This window comes from Spermophilus citellus (assembly GCF_964194105.1).
Source record: "Spermophilus citellus genome assembly, chromosome: 11".
In the NCBI taxonomy this organism is placed as follows: Eukaryota; Metazoa; Chordata; class Mammalia; order Rodentia; family Sciuridae; genus Spermophilus; species Spermophilus citellus.
In genome coordinates this window covers 60,440,939-60,458,617 of record NC_138192.1, presented here as the reverse complement: position 1 = coordinate 60,458,617, position 17,679 = coordinate 60,440,939, and the positions used below count along the sequence as shown (strand labels likewise).

The following is a 17,679-nucleotide window of genomic DNA, read 5'->3' as shown; positions in this document are numbered from 1 at the left end:
TCAAGCCATTATATCTGGGACCAGAATGTCACCGTGGTCTCAATGGTTCGTCAGCTGAAGGATATGGTTAACAAATGTAAAACCAAACTTCAGAGGAGCTGGTTTTCTGTGCTAAGTGATCTGTATTCCCTCTGAATTTACTTTCCCCTAACCCCGTGAAATTAACAGTACTTTCTGACATTCGACCCCCTGACCTCACACATAATAAGAATTTAAAAAGCACCATGCATGAGTGTGTCTCCATAATGCAAAACTGGAAAAAATGACCATGTCACAATTTTATTATACAAAACCTTCTCAATCTCCATTGCATGCTTCATATATGAGCACTCAGTTTAAAGTTATTATAAAGAAAAACACAATTTTGAGAGTAATAATTCACTGTTCGTGACTTTTATAGACAATAAATTGTAGCAAATACATATTGCTACCAAAAAGCTTTGTACTCCATTAATGCAGATATTTACCAAGATAAGTGTTAAAAATAGTCCACTAGAAGACTCAGATGGTTCAAAGGAAGGGGCTTCCAAGGAGCTGTTGCCAAGGGTGCAAGTGCATGCACAATGTGTAGGTCTCAAGGTTTAAGAGGCAGAAGCAGGAAAGTGTTATGTGGAAATGATTTTGTGTTATCAGGCTCAGGGGATGACAGCATACAAGAGTAAGAACAAGGTGCTATGTGGCTTTTTCTTCACTATGAAGTAAAGATTGGCAGCTGGAAGTAAGGCTTACAGACAGACCTGCACACAGGACCTCTTCACCCAGGACTCATAATCACTACTCAAAGGAAAACGCATTTACCAGGGAAAAGCGGCTGTAGCCATCAGAAGTGTGCTTAAAACACCACTTAAATATCACTTTATACGCTATTACTTGCAAACTGTGGCTTCGTATTAAATTATACTTGCATAGGCTTTTGCTTAGGTGCTGATAATGCTTTTGAGGTTGCATTGGTGAAGAAGAATTTAGGCTGCTTTGCAAGAGACGTGACCAGAATATTCCACACAGCTGACAGTGACAGGGTGAAAAATTGCAGAACTGTACTTTCTTTCCCCATATAGATTGTAATTTTAATTGTCATTGTGGCCCTTCTGTTTTAATTATGGGACTTCTTTGATATATACCAGGACATCGTATTGAATGAAAATATGGTGCTATAATAGTCTCTTTATAATTAATGACCACATGTAGATCTTGGTGCATAAAAGGGAAGGAATAAATGAACAATTTATTTAACTAGGTTTTGGATTTCTTTCTGTCTTCCAGTGAATATAAAATGATCCCAGGGCTTCTAAGGATGTTTGATGTAAGAACTGTACAGAATATCTAATAAAATTACTTTAGGGTAGATTACAAACACATTATTTTTAAAATGTTTTACCCACCACCAGCAAAATTTATCTATTTGCCTTGTTATTCTTTTAACGTTTTATCTTAAACAAAGGATCTTTAAAATTCCTTGGCAAGTACATTTTTAAACGTGTCTTCTTACACAGCTTTTACTTGCAAGGTAACTAATTTTTACACATACAAAAGAGGTTCAGAAAAAAAGACTTTTGATCCTTGATTTATCTACTTAAACTGCAAAAGAAAAATTGTCTTTAAACTTTTGCTTTCAAAACACAATAGATCTGTGCTGTATTTTTTTTTCCTCTGAAGAAAGAATAAATTTCTCTCAATTACTACCACTAAACAGAAGCTGTCTTTCAACAAACCAAAAATAAGTAGTCTATTCATATGCAATTAAAGCCCCTGAAAACTGTGAAGAGGAACCAGAAAATACAGTGCAGAAGCTTAACATTGTTCTCAAACTATCATGTAACAGGCTTACCATATATAATACTGGGGCATAAACATGCCGAGCTCATATACATTTCAAGAGAGCCAGACCTCCATGGATTTCTGGAAAGCAGACCTATTTGTCCAGGGTCTGTCACTGTAAAACAAGAAAATGCCCCCTGACAAGCTTCTGCTAATTTTATTGTGGCACGGAGTCCTGTGCATACATCCTCTACAGTATGACTGCAGTTCAATTGCAGAGCACGATGAAATTGGATCGGCAGAGACAGGGACTACCCTGGGGTCAGCTGTGACCATGCCACTTCCATGTGATGTCTAGTTGGGGTGATGGTGTGTAAATAAACGTAGAGAATTGCAAATCTTGTCATGGCCACGCAGAACAGCTCAAGCATTTAAAGATGGTTGCCCGCAAACCTAACTGGAAGGTGGTTGCTGTGTGGTGGCTGAGGAAATACCCCATTCCTTGCCGGAATCTTCTTGTTCTTGACATATCTGAGAGCACTGACCCAGCACTTTGTTGCTGAAGGGATTAATCACTAAATTGTTTTTCATCTTAGTGAAAACTAAAGAAACAAACTAATCATATTTGAATATTGTGCTTTTAAAGCTGTTGTGCCGACACCAAAGACTATTTATACTATCCTTCCTTGATTTATTTGTTTTTTTTTTTAATGAGGTGAAGCATCTTAATGTCCTACTGTTTATTGAATTTAACACATTAAAGCTCTATGAGTTCTTGTCATTATTATGAACTTTTCTAATGTGAGAAAATAAAATATTATAGAATTCACATTTTCTGCTTATGAATCTAATTTTATTTAAATACTACTTACAGTACTCATTAAAATATACTTAGGTTTTCCCACCTACAACCAATAAGATGTATTTTTTTTACTAGTTTTACATTTACACATATCTGTTTTTCTGTTACTTTTCCCACATGACAATTACCTTTCATTACAAATTTATAAAATCATTTACATTTTAGCAGTTTAAATGTTTCTGCTGACATTTTGTAACTATTACCCTCTTCTAGAATGGCATATGTTCAGGCAGTTAATAAAAAATTAAATGGAATAGCACTAGACAAGGTGAAGCTTTGTATCAGGGTGTTCTCCACATTTCTGAAAATACCATCTTTGTGTTGCAAACTGTGAAGTGAGGTTAGGGCTGTGCCAATATGTGTATTTGTCACAACTGTCACAGAGACCGCGAACTAGCCAATCACACAGCCCTTAATTAGACAGTTATATTTTGCTTTTTTGAAATTGTCCTCATGTAAAATGGTGTCTTAGATTCAAGAAAGGTGCAGAGAGCTAAGAGGGCAAAAAATGCCAGCAGATACAAAAACACTTTAATTTTCATGAAGAAGATTTATTAACTGCTGTATAATTTCTTACATGCAGAAATAAAATATGCAATATAAAAGAAATTTTATAAATGTAACAGAAAAGAAAGGTATTTTAAGGATTATTAAAGTAGCAATGGACTGAATTAAACATTACTATGATATTGTATGTTCTCATCTGAATTTTGAAATTATAAATTTAAAAATTGACTAAATGAGCTTTCAAATAGTGAAGCAATAGTTGTGGGATGTGATAAGCATCTTTCTGCATGTTCACAATTGTGACATTGGCTATATTTAATAATCCACTGGAATTATTTATTATTAAAGGTAAATTATGTATTTTTGTCAAAGGTTGTTTTTCTTTTTTCTTTTTTTAATTTCTAAAAACAGATCTAGAGTGCATAATTCTATATTTTTTTGAGAAAATGAAGTCAGTTTTCTTTATCTTCAAAGCAAAACATCTTAGAACACCTTGGTATATTTTCAAACATAATTCTAACTTTTGAAATATATTTATAAACAATTATAGAGTTTCATGGAGAATTCAGCAGACAAATATAAATTAACAAAATACTGTCTGTGCAGTGCATTCTCCTTGTTTATTAAAATGCATACAAATATATCTTTTCACTAGTATCTCTATTCATTTGTTTTTCATTTTGAAAATGGAAATTAAAATTATACTTATTTTCAGTAATAAATCAACAAATTGACACACTGGGTAAAGTTTATCAGCAATATTCCCTTTGGATAAAAATGTGGTAAATTTTATAATCTTGCATATAAATAAAAGTAAATTAGCATGATATTAAAAATATAATAAAACTGACTATTTAAAAAATTATTTTGAGAAGTTAGGTTTTTAAGCTATCCCCAACTAGGGTAGACATTTTTTGGACTTCTGGAACATGAGGATAGGTAATACTAAAAATTCCAGGAAATAAAAGCTATACATCACCAAAATCTGTTTTTAAGAAATCAGTAACAAACTCTAACTGAAATGGAAGAAATTTGACTTGTTTGTTTATTTTTAACAGTGGGCATTTAATGTATTTTATGAGCCAAAAGAAAAAAAAAACTAATTTGGGGTAACTTGCACGGTTCATCCTGCTTTAAATCTTTATTCAATAGGCATATCATAGAAGTTTTAACAGTCATAGCAGATTAACCTTGCCTGTGCTTTTGGAGGCTAGTCATCTGATGAATTTACATGCAGCTGGATGAAAATGCTATTTGGAGAGAGATTGAGAGTTTATTTGATTAAATCCCTTTCTCTACTACCTTGACCTCCTTCTTGTGAAATAATCAGAACTGTTTAGCAAGAATATTCAGGCATTAATAATGAATTGCTTTTGATCTGGTTTCTTCTGCACTGCAACAAACCCATTGGTGTCTCTGCTCCTTGCTTTTTAAACAGTGCTTTATTTAATGAGCATTAAGATTAAAAATAGTGAAAAATATACCTTTGAGGAGTTTTGATTTATAATTTGTAGGCCATTTTGATATTTGTGGTACTAATTGCTGTAGTTTCACAGACCTCTTCTGCTAAAGACCCTCTCCCTACAGATATGTATGCAGATGAATTGTATTAGGTAAGGCAAAATGCTTCAATGTGATTGGATGGCAATTACATGATTCTCCTCACCAACTAGAAGTCTCTTTAAAGTTCCTAGAATATTATAACCCTAAATAGTGACAGTATTCACAATTCCATTATTTGTGTGTGTGTGTGTGTGTGTGTGTGTGTGTGTGTGTATATATATATATATATATATATATATATATATATATATCCCCACAGAATCTTATTTTCTATTATTTTTCTATTACTGAAATAAATCAGCTCACACTATTTTTCTAAACAATTGTGAAATCATATTTCATTGAATCTCTTAGTTTTAGAAATCTTTAGAGACCATCTTGTGCAAACTATTTTTTTTAGAGGAGAATTATCTCCAAGGAAATAAATTAATTCTCTACTTTGTATAATTCTCCATTTTGTATAGCTTGTTGGGGATATATCTGGGCTTGTTCTAAACAAACTCTGCTCTACTATTCTGGGTTAGGAAATAAGAATTCATTCTGTGACTTTTATCTGGGTGCATTTAAAATACAGATGAGTTGTATTAGGTAATAAAAGACAAAATATTCACATGTAAAAAATAACTAGTAATTGGTAATAGCAGATTAACGATAGTAACATTTTACCTTAAAACATAAGAGGCACAGTTTACCTTCTCCACATCTACCTGGGCTATTACTGGATGAGTCTGAGGCTCTACTTGGCAAAGAACATTTGTCAGTGTTTAGAAGCACAAGTAACTTCTAAGTGAAACTTTGAAATTAATTAATGGGAGCAAGGGAAAATCTTTAAAAATACAGTGCTATCAATACTGCACATTTAATATTCTTGATACTGGAATTTTTTGTTGGATGACAGATTTTCTGTGTATGTGCCCTACTGTACTTTTACCCATTATACTACAGTCTTGAGTCTTCATACTGAATTAAGCTTCATTATAATTTGTTTCTTAGTAACATACACTTCACTGTAATATGTAAAATGCTTGGCTTTCATGAACAACTCTATGGAAAAGCTGTGAGGTATCTCATTTGCATTTAGCAATTATATTACTTTACAATATATTAGGCTGCAGAAAATCTAATCTAACATCATAATTTAAAATAATAATTTCTAGTACTGTACAAGTGGGATACAAGTCAGGTTACAATAACATATTGCACTATTTCTCTGTTGAATAAAACAGAATTGGTCTATTATTTTTTTTGTTTCAAAAATATTCAATAAAGATTTAATTCTTTAAAAATGAGAACAGCTTTATATTGTGAAAGATCATTCGGATTGTTCATAGGCAGGTAAAATTTATCTTTCATGGTCATAAATTAGCAATGTTTTTTTAGATCTAATTATATAATTAATATGCTAAGTTTAGATGAGAGATTTTTATGAGACTCAAATGAGCTGAGAACAATAATATTGTGCAGACTATACATCCTATGTTCAAAATGTCTATTTTAAAAATTATGAGTATTAATTACATAATTAAAAATTCAAGAATAGAACATAGATATAATAAATAATATAAAGACATCTAAATATACTCTTTCAAACTTTCATTATATTTTTGAGGCCTAAGAGTCTATCTCTAGTCAAATTATATAATATTGTATTTTGATGCTGAATTTGACTAAGTGAATTTGGGGGGAGGTCTTAAATATTGATACATATTTCTGAAAAATATAAATCTATTAAATATATATACAAACCCTATAATGTGCAACTGACTGTAGAAGGCATAACAAGAAGCACCATCTTCATGTCATTGAGTACTCTGTGATATACATTGGGGATAATGTTTTTGCATATTACCTATAAGAATAATCAGTGGCATAAAATAGCTAAAACCACAGCACTTAAGGGAAGAAGGGTTTTTGAATAGAGGATCAAAATAGGCTTCATTAAAAAAGTTTTATTTGAGATGAAGCTGAAGTTCAGTTCAATTCAACTCAGGAAGTATTTTTTTGCTATCTGCCAGGATACAATCTCTGCTCTTAAGAAACCTTTGATACAGTTGTATCAGGACATAATGGAGGGTACAACAATTTCTACCTGAGGTCTTAGGAAAAATTCTCATGAAAAAATTTCATTTGACTAAGTTCTTAATTAAATAAGAGATAAGTAAAAGGTTGTAAAGAGGCATTCTCAGGGGAATGAAAAGCATAATAAATGCATTAAAATGTGAAAGGATATATATCTGTTGCCTAGAAGGAAAGACCTTCCAGTTGGCTGGATAATGGGTAGGGGGAGAGCTGTGGAGGTGAGAAGGTAAGTGGGCCCCTTGTGGGCAGCACCTTGTAGGGTTAGCAGCCAGGTAGCAACATGTGTCATAATTTTTTTCCATACCTTTTTTTATTTTCTTTTTCTTTTAAGTAGACAACCCTGGCATTCTGTGAAGGATCCATTAGAGTGACTAAGAGGAAAGGAATTGAGAAATTTCACTTCAGATTGGAGAAAAGGCAACTGCAGGAGTGAGGCTGGGGCAACCCTAACTTCTGAAAGAATATCATTTCCCTGGCCAGGTTTGTATTTATGAATTTCCAGTGTTTCTCTCACTAGTTTTTAGTTTATTAAACTTTAATGTGAAGGTAGGACCATAAGTGAGAACCTAGACAATAATGCTTGGGATAATCAACAATCTTTTACCCCTAAGTTCTGCAAATTAATTGTAGGGTAAACTAAATTTCCAAGTTGACTGTTCAGTCTTTTCTCTTAGACCATAAAGTAGGAAATGATAGAGTTCTGTTCAAAGACCTTTATTTATTTATTTTTTTAACTCTTTGGCTATATCTATGCAAGTCACACCAAACAATCTAGACACTAAGTATCAAATGCTGTAAATTTTCTGTAGGTCAATAGGAAAAGTCATAGCACATGAAAATATTTTTAATTTGTTTATTTTATTAAATAAAACCAATGGTGGGTTTTCTGATTTGATAGTTTTGTTTCTTTTGCAAATAAGCCTTTCTTTATTTAGATTCTAAATCAAAAAAGATGGGATAAAATTTTAAAGTATATTAGAAAGAGTAACATATGCTTTAAATATATGTTTATACCACAGACAAATATTTTTCACTTAATGTAGTGCCTTTTAATTACACCAGACATTCTTGAGGACTAACTTAAATATGGAATTAAGCAAAACAATGATTATAAGCGAATCTTATTGGAAGACAATATATTTCAACCACTGATTTATTTTTTATTACTCTTTGCTTTGTAGAAAAGGTTTATGTTGCTTCTTTGGATAGTGTACAATAGTGCAATATTGAGAGGGTATATCTCCAGAAAGTAGTTGAGAGAGAGAGAGAGAGAGAGAGAGAGAGAGACAGAGACAGAGAAAGAATAAAATTAAATATATTTACTACTAAAATGTTAATTTACCTTGTTTTTAAGTGATAAATGCTAAATCAACTTTGAATTTAAGATTGGATTCTAAAGACTGCAAAAGTAGTAGAAATATCTATGTTAGTGACAACATAAAGTGGGTGATCTGACTGATGATGAGATCAAACTAGCTCTCCACTGCTTGAAATAGTCAGATGTGTAGTAGAAGTTTTAGTTTATTATATATATATATATATATATATATATATATATATATATATGAGATGAGGTTGCCATGTCATTATAGTACTTTGTTTTATCTAATAATTTTACTCTGACTATAGGCTTCAAATTTGACTACTTTTCTTAAAATAAAAAGTAGAATAAAAAGAAAAAAAAAAAAAACCTGGGCTGGGGATGTGGCTCAAGCGGTAGCGCGCTCGCCTGGCATGCGTGCGGCCCGGGGTCGATCCTCAGCACCACATACAAACAAAGATGTTGTGCCCGCCGAAAACTAAAAAATAAATATTAAAAAATTCTCTCTCACTCTCTCTCTCTCTCTCACTCTCTCACACTCTCTCTTTAAAAAATAAATAAATAAAAATAAATAAATAAATAAATAACCCTTCATTATTCTCACTAATCAGCCATTTTAATAGCTTTTATACCACTTGGTACAAACTCTTCCAGCTCAAGTCAAATTTCAACTCCAGTTTACATTACTTTTGACACATGCAGGCCAGGTAGTAGAGCCCTCCTATTGAGAGAAGTTTAGGGGCTAATATTAACACCAGAGGTAAGGGCTGTATTCTCAAACTGGTTTCCTTCAAGAAAGGTGCCATATAAGCAATTATATATGCTTATTACTTTTGAGCCTGCTCCTAATTTATCATAGAAAGCTTTCTTTGTCCAGAGCAAAACGTAATAGATGGCTCTTACTGTTTCCTTTAGTCTGTCTTCTGAAAAGGTAAACTTCCATTGGAACAAGACAGTTGTCCTTAATCTGCTTCTTTCTAACGTCAGTCATGTTTCAGTAACTCTGGGCTACCTCAACCTTATCCCTACACTTTCCTTCTCAGATTTCTGGGCTTTCCTCAGGACATAAATCTCACTCCACAATGAAGGGGAGGTGAAACCTATTGACCAATCATAGCTTGATCATGGCAAGTTGTCAAGAAGAAGGAATAAGGGAGTATTAGGAAGCTAAGAAAATTCTGATTGGAAATGTGGTAGCGCTATTAACAAAATTAGGAAATCAAGAGAGGGTATTTGAAATAAGTGTAAGTAACAAAATGTGATTTCATTTTACTTTAAAACTTGTAGCAGAATGGTTATTAACCTTTTGAGAATTTGTTAGCACAGCAGTAGGAAGAAATCCACATTTCAGGATAGTAAAAATGGGCAGATGGTAAGATGTGCAGCAGCGATGCTAGATGACACATGTAAATATTTGATAAAGGGAAAATACAAAATAAAGTTAGGTACTGAGAAGGAAAATGAAGGTATTTTTAGGGTAGAGATTTGAAAGTCCTAAGGAAGTAAAGGGTAAGTTCTAACAACAACAACAACAAAAAAGCACCACTTTCTTGAGTAAGGACAGAGACTGAAAGCAATAAAAAAAGTTGAGATGTCAAAATGTAATGGAGTACCCAGAAGCAGATCAGCTTCATCTCTTGTGAAATAGCCAAGGCAATTTGCCAGAGTAAGTTGGGTGAGCCAGGACATTTCTTTTGATGATGGAGGGAATTTTTTCACAGAGTTGTAATTAGAAAAAATAATGAAGTCACAAAGCATCTTAAAAGAATCTGAGAAATACTCAGAGCCTTACTGTGGCTTAGCAGAATCCTTCTGCATTTATATTTGCAAACTGCACTAATAGAGCAGGGTTGCAATTTCTTATTGGCTCCTCTATTGCTGGTTGTTCAGAAGAGATATTCATAAGACAGTAAGATGTATTAATGAAGTTTTAAACACTGTGTCTAGATTATCATTTCTGGATATATCCTGTGCCATCTTCCTACATTTTCCCCTTGTGATAAGCTGAAGTTTCTTTTCTGAATCTCTTATACGAATCTATCAGAATAAACACAATCCCTCCTACGAATCATTGTCAAAAGCTTTCACATTTTTTTGTCTGTACTCAATACTCCAGACTAAATCCCTTCTTCTGCAAAATAATTTCTATAATCATTGTATTTCTTTCATCATTAATGAGTAAAATTTATACATTATTTCATTGCAGAGAACCACACATATATTTAGAAATAACTCTTAGCTCAAATAATAATGTGAGTACCATAAAGAATCACTTCCTGACTTACTTTTGTTCATACTTACATTTGTTCAAATGTTGACATGAAAATTATTTTGCCCAGCAGCTTCGGAGGCTGAGGCTGGAGGATTGCCAGTTCAAAGCCAGCCTCAGCAACTTAGGAAGCCCTAAGCAACTTAACAAGACCCTGTCTCTAAATAAAAAAATATAAAAAGAGCTAAGGATGTAGATTAGTGGGGTAAGCACCCTTGAGTTCAATCCCTGGTACAAAAAAAAAAAATTTGTCTTGGTAGAACTCTTGTTTACCCAATTTAGATGAGTCTATCCTAACATTGCTACAGATATATCATGAGTATAGCATAGGAGAAAAAAAATTAAGAATAAGTTTAATAATTTTTTTGAGAAAATATTCAAATATTTTTATTATTATTTAGAGTTTTTAATCTTGATATTGCCGTAAAGTTGTTAGACATTCATCTCCTATCAATGACTTTCTTCCTGGAGTGGGATTACAATCTTTCAGAAGACAGATGTGCGTTCTTGTCCTCATTGCATTTTACCGGGACAGGGAAAAGATCACAAAAGGGCTTTTTGTGAGTACTTTCTTGCTTTTTCCACATTTTCCCAACTTTGTAAAGTAAGTCCACATTTTTTGTGACCATTTTCTCTACTATGAGTGCTGGTATTAATTAAGTAGAAAACACTCCTCATCAAGTTGCATTTTTTGTACAGTGTCTAGAAAATATTAGTTTATTTAAACAACATAATTTTATTTCATATAGAACTTTCTCATGTTGATAACTAATGAGATTCATCAATTACTAAATGTTGGTAAAATGTAAAAATATTCTAATAGACTGTAGGATTGTATTTCTTTGAAACTATATATCTCAAAATATAACCCTCTCAGATGTAAATAAAATCATCTGTATAAAGGCATTTGTATGATATTAGCCATGAAATCGTTGTCACTAGTAGAAATATTGGAAAACTTCAAGACTATCTAATGGTTGAGTCAATAAAATAGTTTATACCCAGGATTCAGTCCATTTTCTACATTCAAGTTAGTCTAAATATTAATGAAAATTGCAACAGAGAGAATTGCATTAGGTTCTGACAAGATTACAGACTGCAAAAGAAATTTACAATCCCTTGTCATATTCTCGGCCAATTCAGAGTCCAGATACTCTCTGTCTTGTCAAGGATTTTACCTTAGGCCATATATACCCTTCCCACCTGCCACATCTGCAATAGGAATCTTCAGAACAGATTTATTAATCCTTCAAAGGCCTCTATGCTGGTAGAATCTATGCTGATTATCTAAAATGCTCTGAATACTTGTAAAAATTAACCATTAGTAGAGTAATGGTTTTGCTGAGTTGTGTTCCTGAAAGTGTTTCAAACTCTTTTTGTTTGTGAATTGACATTGCTTACATTGAACTAATGTAACACCTGCTGCGTGCTTATGCATTACTTTAAGTTTACTGAGTATTTAATTATTTTAATTTTCAGAACAACCCTATACAGTATTGTTATTGTTATGCATTTTTACAGATGGGAAATTGTGGCACAGAAAGACCATTGCTCAAGATCAATCATCTAGTTTAATGTAAACTAAACAAAATTTTAATCATCTATCTCCTAATTTCTATACTGTGGATACTAGCAGCATTCCATAAAGTAGGTTCTGGGATCAGGGAAATTTTTTTCCCACTAGTCAAATCACTCTTTTTGTAAAATTTATTGCTAAATCTAATGATTATAGAATATATGGGTTTTATAAGTCTCTTAGAGGGAGACCAACAAATGTCAGGTAAAATTTACTTGACATCTTATAATCAGTTTGTTCTGTGGCTAATGTTGAATATTTTTACTAATTTTTCTAATTCCATTTCTTCATTATTGTGGGGAAAATAATAGATGCACCTATTAAAGGGACTAGTGCAGAATCTGGTTCCTGGTAGATTTCCTTCCTTTCTTTGTACAAGAAGAAAATCTCTGTTTTCTTTATTTCCTACTATTCCATACAGGTAATGCCTGAAGGACAAAATGATTAGTACCCTGTGGTCTAGGCTGAAAAAGAATTATAAAACTTACATACTGATCTGTGATATTTAAGCATGTTATTTTTCTATGAATTAATTAACTGAACCATGGTGGCAACAGTGACTCCACTGTCCCACTTATTCTACTCTCCCATTTGAGGAATGAGTTATTTATGCTTCAGATTGGCCTAGAACCACAAATGAGGGAGGGACAAGCATCTCTTTTATTTCATAAAGCAATCATTGCTTGCCAAATCATACTTTGTGAATGTTTGTTCTTCTTTTGTGGGGTATCTAAGGAGCTGGAAAAAATTCATGTACTTTGTAAAATGCTTAAATAAACTCGTTTAAAACTAGAGATTATGCCTATTGATATAGCAGTCTTTTGAATATTTCCTTGCGACCTGGATTACATTTTATTTTCTTAACACCCTTTCCTTTTTATAGACCAGAAAGAGTCTTATGGAATTTTCAAGAATGAAGAAAAAAAATCCTGCTGGCATTTAGAGTTCATTTTTCAATGAATCACTTTGGAGGTATATAACATCAGTTGTTTATTTGGACTTTTCTTCTTGTGTCAGTTAGATGCACTATGGCAAAGTACAAGATGCTTAATGCTATTAACAATAAGCTTCAATACAAGAAAGGCACTTGTTACCTAGTTAATATGATTCCTTAGGTAATACTAAACTTACTGCTATAAAAATAGATAAAATATATAAAAATAGATAAATGGAAAGAATAGCATCCAGTTAAAGGCAAATGATTTTTATTTAATAATTTCTAAAGTATTTGTCAAAACTGAGATGTGTTGGAAATCAAAATGTTGCTTTGCTAAACATTTGCATATTTTCCTAGAAGTATTTGAATATAGATATGCATTTTGCAAGTATTTGAATTGTGCGTTAAATTCAGATTAATTATGTAATAGTAATGTAAGTGCTTCTGGGCAAGCAATATTCATGAGACCCAAGAAAGGAAAGACATTATACCTGCCTCATACCTGTTTCTTGTTGTTCCTCTTTTTTAATCACTTATTGAAGTTCCCAATCAGTCCAAAAATCACTGATATGATTCAAACAACATATATAAATAACAAGAATAAGCTGGAAGTATGTAAATTTCTATAGATCTAAAGCTGTGTTTTTGTTGTTATTGTTTGTTTGTTTGTTTTTTCCTGACAATTTCACATACTAATTCAGTACTTAGGGATAATGCTAAGATATTTTAAGGAATGTGTGGCAGTATGAGTTATTTATTTAGCCGTCCTTAGAATTTCTTTATATGAAATAAATTCCAAAATAACTCCTCTGAAATCCAGAGTTAACTACCATTTATAATATTTGAAAATGAGTTGTTTTTAGCCAGTATCCTTCCCCCATGTTTTATTTTACATTTCATTCACCCTGTTTCACTGTCTGTGTGATGATCATCTATGTAATATATGTTAGAAATTTTCACTTGAAGGACCATGTATCTTTAAATGTCTTCTTTTTATTCGTCCTAGTTCTAACACATGTAATTTCCCCTTTAATTTGACATCATTTAACGGCACATTACACGTCAATGATGTGATCTGTGAATATTTACAATGTTCATGTCATTTTTTATTTTCTAATCCAATTTAAGTAGCTCTGCTTTTTATGACATCATGAATTCTTCAGTCTTTTTGGTCTTTTTGGGACTAATTATTCCATTAGTTCCTTTGAACTAGCTCTGTTGTCAGTCATTTCTTCCCTTTTGATCATAAGACCTTTGCTGCCCTCCTTTGCATGAACAATCAGTCGTAGGCCTATGCAACTAAACTAGAAGCAAGTACAGTCTTCATCTTTGCAGACAGCTATTCACAATAAATTGTCCTGAGAAAAGTTTGCAGGTAAACCTTCCTATTGCAAAACATAACTTCTAAAGTTTATACCCACAGAAAACAAGTTTGGTGCATTTTAAAGATAATTTTTATTCTATGAAAATAAGCATTTTATATCAAGTACTTTTATTTTGCTATGACAAAGATTTTAAGAGAAAATAATAATAAAAAAAATAGTAAAAAAAATAAAATCCTGACTAAATTTCACTCTTTGAAATATTGCATAATACATAGTCTATGTTTATTGTATAATGCTAATTTTGGCATAATTACAAAATGTCATAGACTCATCTTTTGAAAATAACCAGTCTTTCCTGGTACTTTTCATATCCATGTGTCTTGTAACTTATATGAAAGTTTATGGATGTGATTAATTTTAAATGGTATAAAGACAAAAGAAAATTTGGTGTGATTAAAGCATGACTTTGTCTTTAACCCTCTTGTTTACTAGGAACTTTTCACATTTCCTCTGTAACGCTGAGCTCTGCTGTCTGTTGCTGCCCTCTGTAGTGATGAAGAAGAGAGCACAGACCAGCTTTGTTAAAATGTGATGGAACCTGACTAAAAATTTTCTCCAGAACAGCAAATGCAACATATTTCAGCTTCATATATTCTCAAAAATAAAAGGCTAATAGGAGTATTTTTGCATTTGATGTGTTCTTACCCAGGTTTAATCACTGAGAACATAACCAACCTGTCTTTAGGTATCATTTTTAAAAATTAGATTATGATTAATTTAAGCTGATATAAAGTAACACCAAGAATATTTAGATATAAACTAAAATGACAATAACCTATTAAAAATGTACACTTGCGTTTTAAGATTTCAGAATGAGTAGCAATGGCTAATAGCTTACAAATTCTACCTTTATAAGACAGACAGTCTTAAATAAGTCATGAGGTCTCCATGAGACATTTTCTTTTTCTATCAAAAGGTGATACCTGTTGTAAAGACAAACTCTTAAAAGAAACATGCTTTGTAAACTATAAAATGCTATCTAAATAGCAAATATTTTCACTTCCTTATTTAGATTTATAATTAGAAATCTGTTCCACCCTTTCCATTCTTCTACTCCCTTCCTGCCCTGACTTCTGGAAATGGGGTTAGAGAGGATTAGTCCATGTGACAGGGGTTGTTGAAATTAGGGAGAACTTAGGGTTTGGGTAGTATCTAGGCATAGAGATACATATCATCCTGAGAATGCTTATAGAAGCCAGAGAGGGCTTAGGGTCCTAGCTGAGTGGGATGAGAATCAAAGCAAGGGACTCTTGGCAGAAAACCTGACGAAAAAATAATATCTACTGTAAAAATAAGGCAATCCTTTCTGGGGTTAGAGTCAGAATAAGCATAGCAGCTCTTTGGAAGAATGAAAAATTTCATTCATTATAATAAACTAGTACAGTAAACCCTCCATATCTATGGGTTCTACCTGTGTGGATACAACCTACTACAGATGGAAAATATTTGGAAAAAATATTGATCTCTACTGAGCATGTACAGAATTTTTTTTGTCATTATTCCATAGACAATACAGCATAACAGTCATATTCAATTTACATTGTATTAGGTATTATAAGTAATATAGAGATGATATAAGTTATATGGCAGGGGCTGAGGTTGTAGCTCAGCAGTAGAGTGCTTGCCTAGCAAGTGCAAGGCCCTGGGTTCAATCCTTAACACCACATAAAAAAAAGTAAAAATAAAGTATTGTGTCCAACTACAACTAAAAAATATTTTTAAAAACTTATGTGGCAGATTGCATAGATAATATGCAAATACTCCTCCATTTTATGTAAAGAATCTTGAAATTTTGAATCTACCAGAAATATTGGAACCAAACTCCCACAAATACTAAGTGCATTTTGTATTGGAAAAAAAATCTTTTTTTATTATACAGACAAGAGTTGTGAGTTGGAATACCAGCTTTGCTATTTACTGCCTGGTAGCCATACCCCAACCAGGTTCCTCAATTTCTCTGAACCTTGTTTTCCTCATTTGGGAAATTGTAGATAATAATGAAATAACAGGTAATACTCCTAATCCACTGCTATTGCTAAAAATAATAGTAAAAATTGAATAAAAATTAGTTCATTTTGCATCTGATCTAGATGAGAGCAGGAATGGTAAGTTAACCCGAAGGAGACACAGGGACTCCACATGAGAGGGTCAGAGGGGCCGTAAAGCTTGTTTGTGAATTTCCAAACTCATATGACATGGGTGGTCTTCTATGTATCTCCATAGCAGACAACTCTGGAACTCAGTGTAAAAATTTAATGTGTTGTCAGGGGGCCCTTCACTCTTGTATCATGCTTTCTGTTTCCATTCTTCAATAGAAAAGATAAAAGTTTTGAGAACTGTGTTCTGTCTAAGCCTAATTTATGGGTCAAGATACATGTCTCTTTAGTTTGTGGAAGTAGTACTTGCAATGAACTCCCCAGTATTAAGAACCAATTTGCCTAAGGATAGGTAGGATAATTAATTTTGCCATATGGAATTTTGTAGGGACGACACTTAATTCTTTCAAAGTATTCATAGGGAATATTTTTTAAAAAAGATTATCCAGTAGACAGTTTTAGATTTAAAAAGAAGTGTTTAGTTCCCTTCACTTGCTTTAACAAAGGTTGAAGAAGGGTTGGGATTATGGGGAAATTATCTATAAAGCCACTCATCTCTGGTCTGCTTATGCGGTGCCAATTTTCTTTTGAGAACAAGGGAAAACATTAAACACTAAACTGTCATAAATACAAGTAAGAAAAAATGAATTTTTCTTTACACTGTTCAGAGTTAACCTTGAAACTGATGAAAGTAAATACACAGTGTTAAAACAGAATCAGAATATCTGGGTTTGAACCCAAGGACTGTTACTTTCTATGCAGGTGACTTTGGTCAATTTCCTATGCCTTTTTGTTTTTAAGTATCCTCTACTGAAGTTAGTTCTAGTACTCCCAACACATTGTTGTGAGGAATTAATAGGTTAATAAATGTGAAGCATTTCTCTATATTTATAAGTTTATACCAGTATGATGTAGTGCAATGTAAACTGAGGGTTAGAGACAGCTAAAAAAATACATATAGAAAGAGATTTGAAAAATTTTTGTTCAGTTGGGAGTTAGGGGTGGTGGTGTAGCTCAGTGTTAGAACACTTGCTTAGCATGTGCAAGGCCATTGGTTTGATATCTAGCACTGCAAAAATAAAAATTAAAAAAAATAGTTGACCAATTAGGTAAGCTTTTCATAAAGAATAATTATAATAAGGGTATTTACTATTGCAAAGAAGAGTAACATGTTGATTATATATCTCTGGAATTTCTTAAAAATAAAATTGAATCTCAGAAGCCAGGCAACACTATCTCTGCAATTTCAGGGTTGCTCTTTTTCTACCAGTGTTTCCTTCAGATGAAGCATTCAGGAGTTTGATAGAGAGAGTCTCAAATTTCTAT

General features: G+C 32.6%; 1 long non-coding RNA gene across 2 annotated transcripts in view; it reads left to right on the top strand.

Annotated features, from left to right (window-relative positions):
* Nucleotides 1-17,679, top strand: part of LOC308631186 — a 116,255-nt gene that overhangs the window by 89,653 nt on the left and 8,923 nt on the right. The window contains exons 3-4 of one of the 2 annotated variants that reach the window (XR_014018132.1): nucleotides 7,104-7,249; nucleotides 12,819-12,907. This is a non-coding gene — a long non-coding RNA (uncharacterized lncRNA). Of the gene's footprint in view, nucleotides 1-7,100; nucleotides 7,250-12,818; nucleotides 12,908-17,679 lie in introns of both variants that reach the window. The other variant, XR_014018133.1, reaches the window with a different exon arrangement.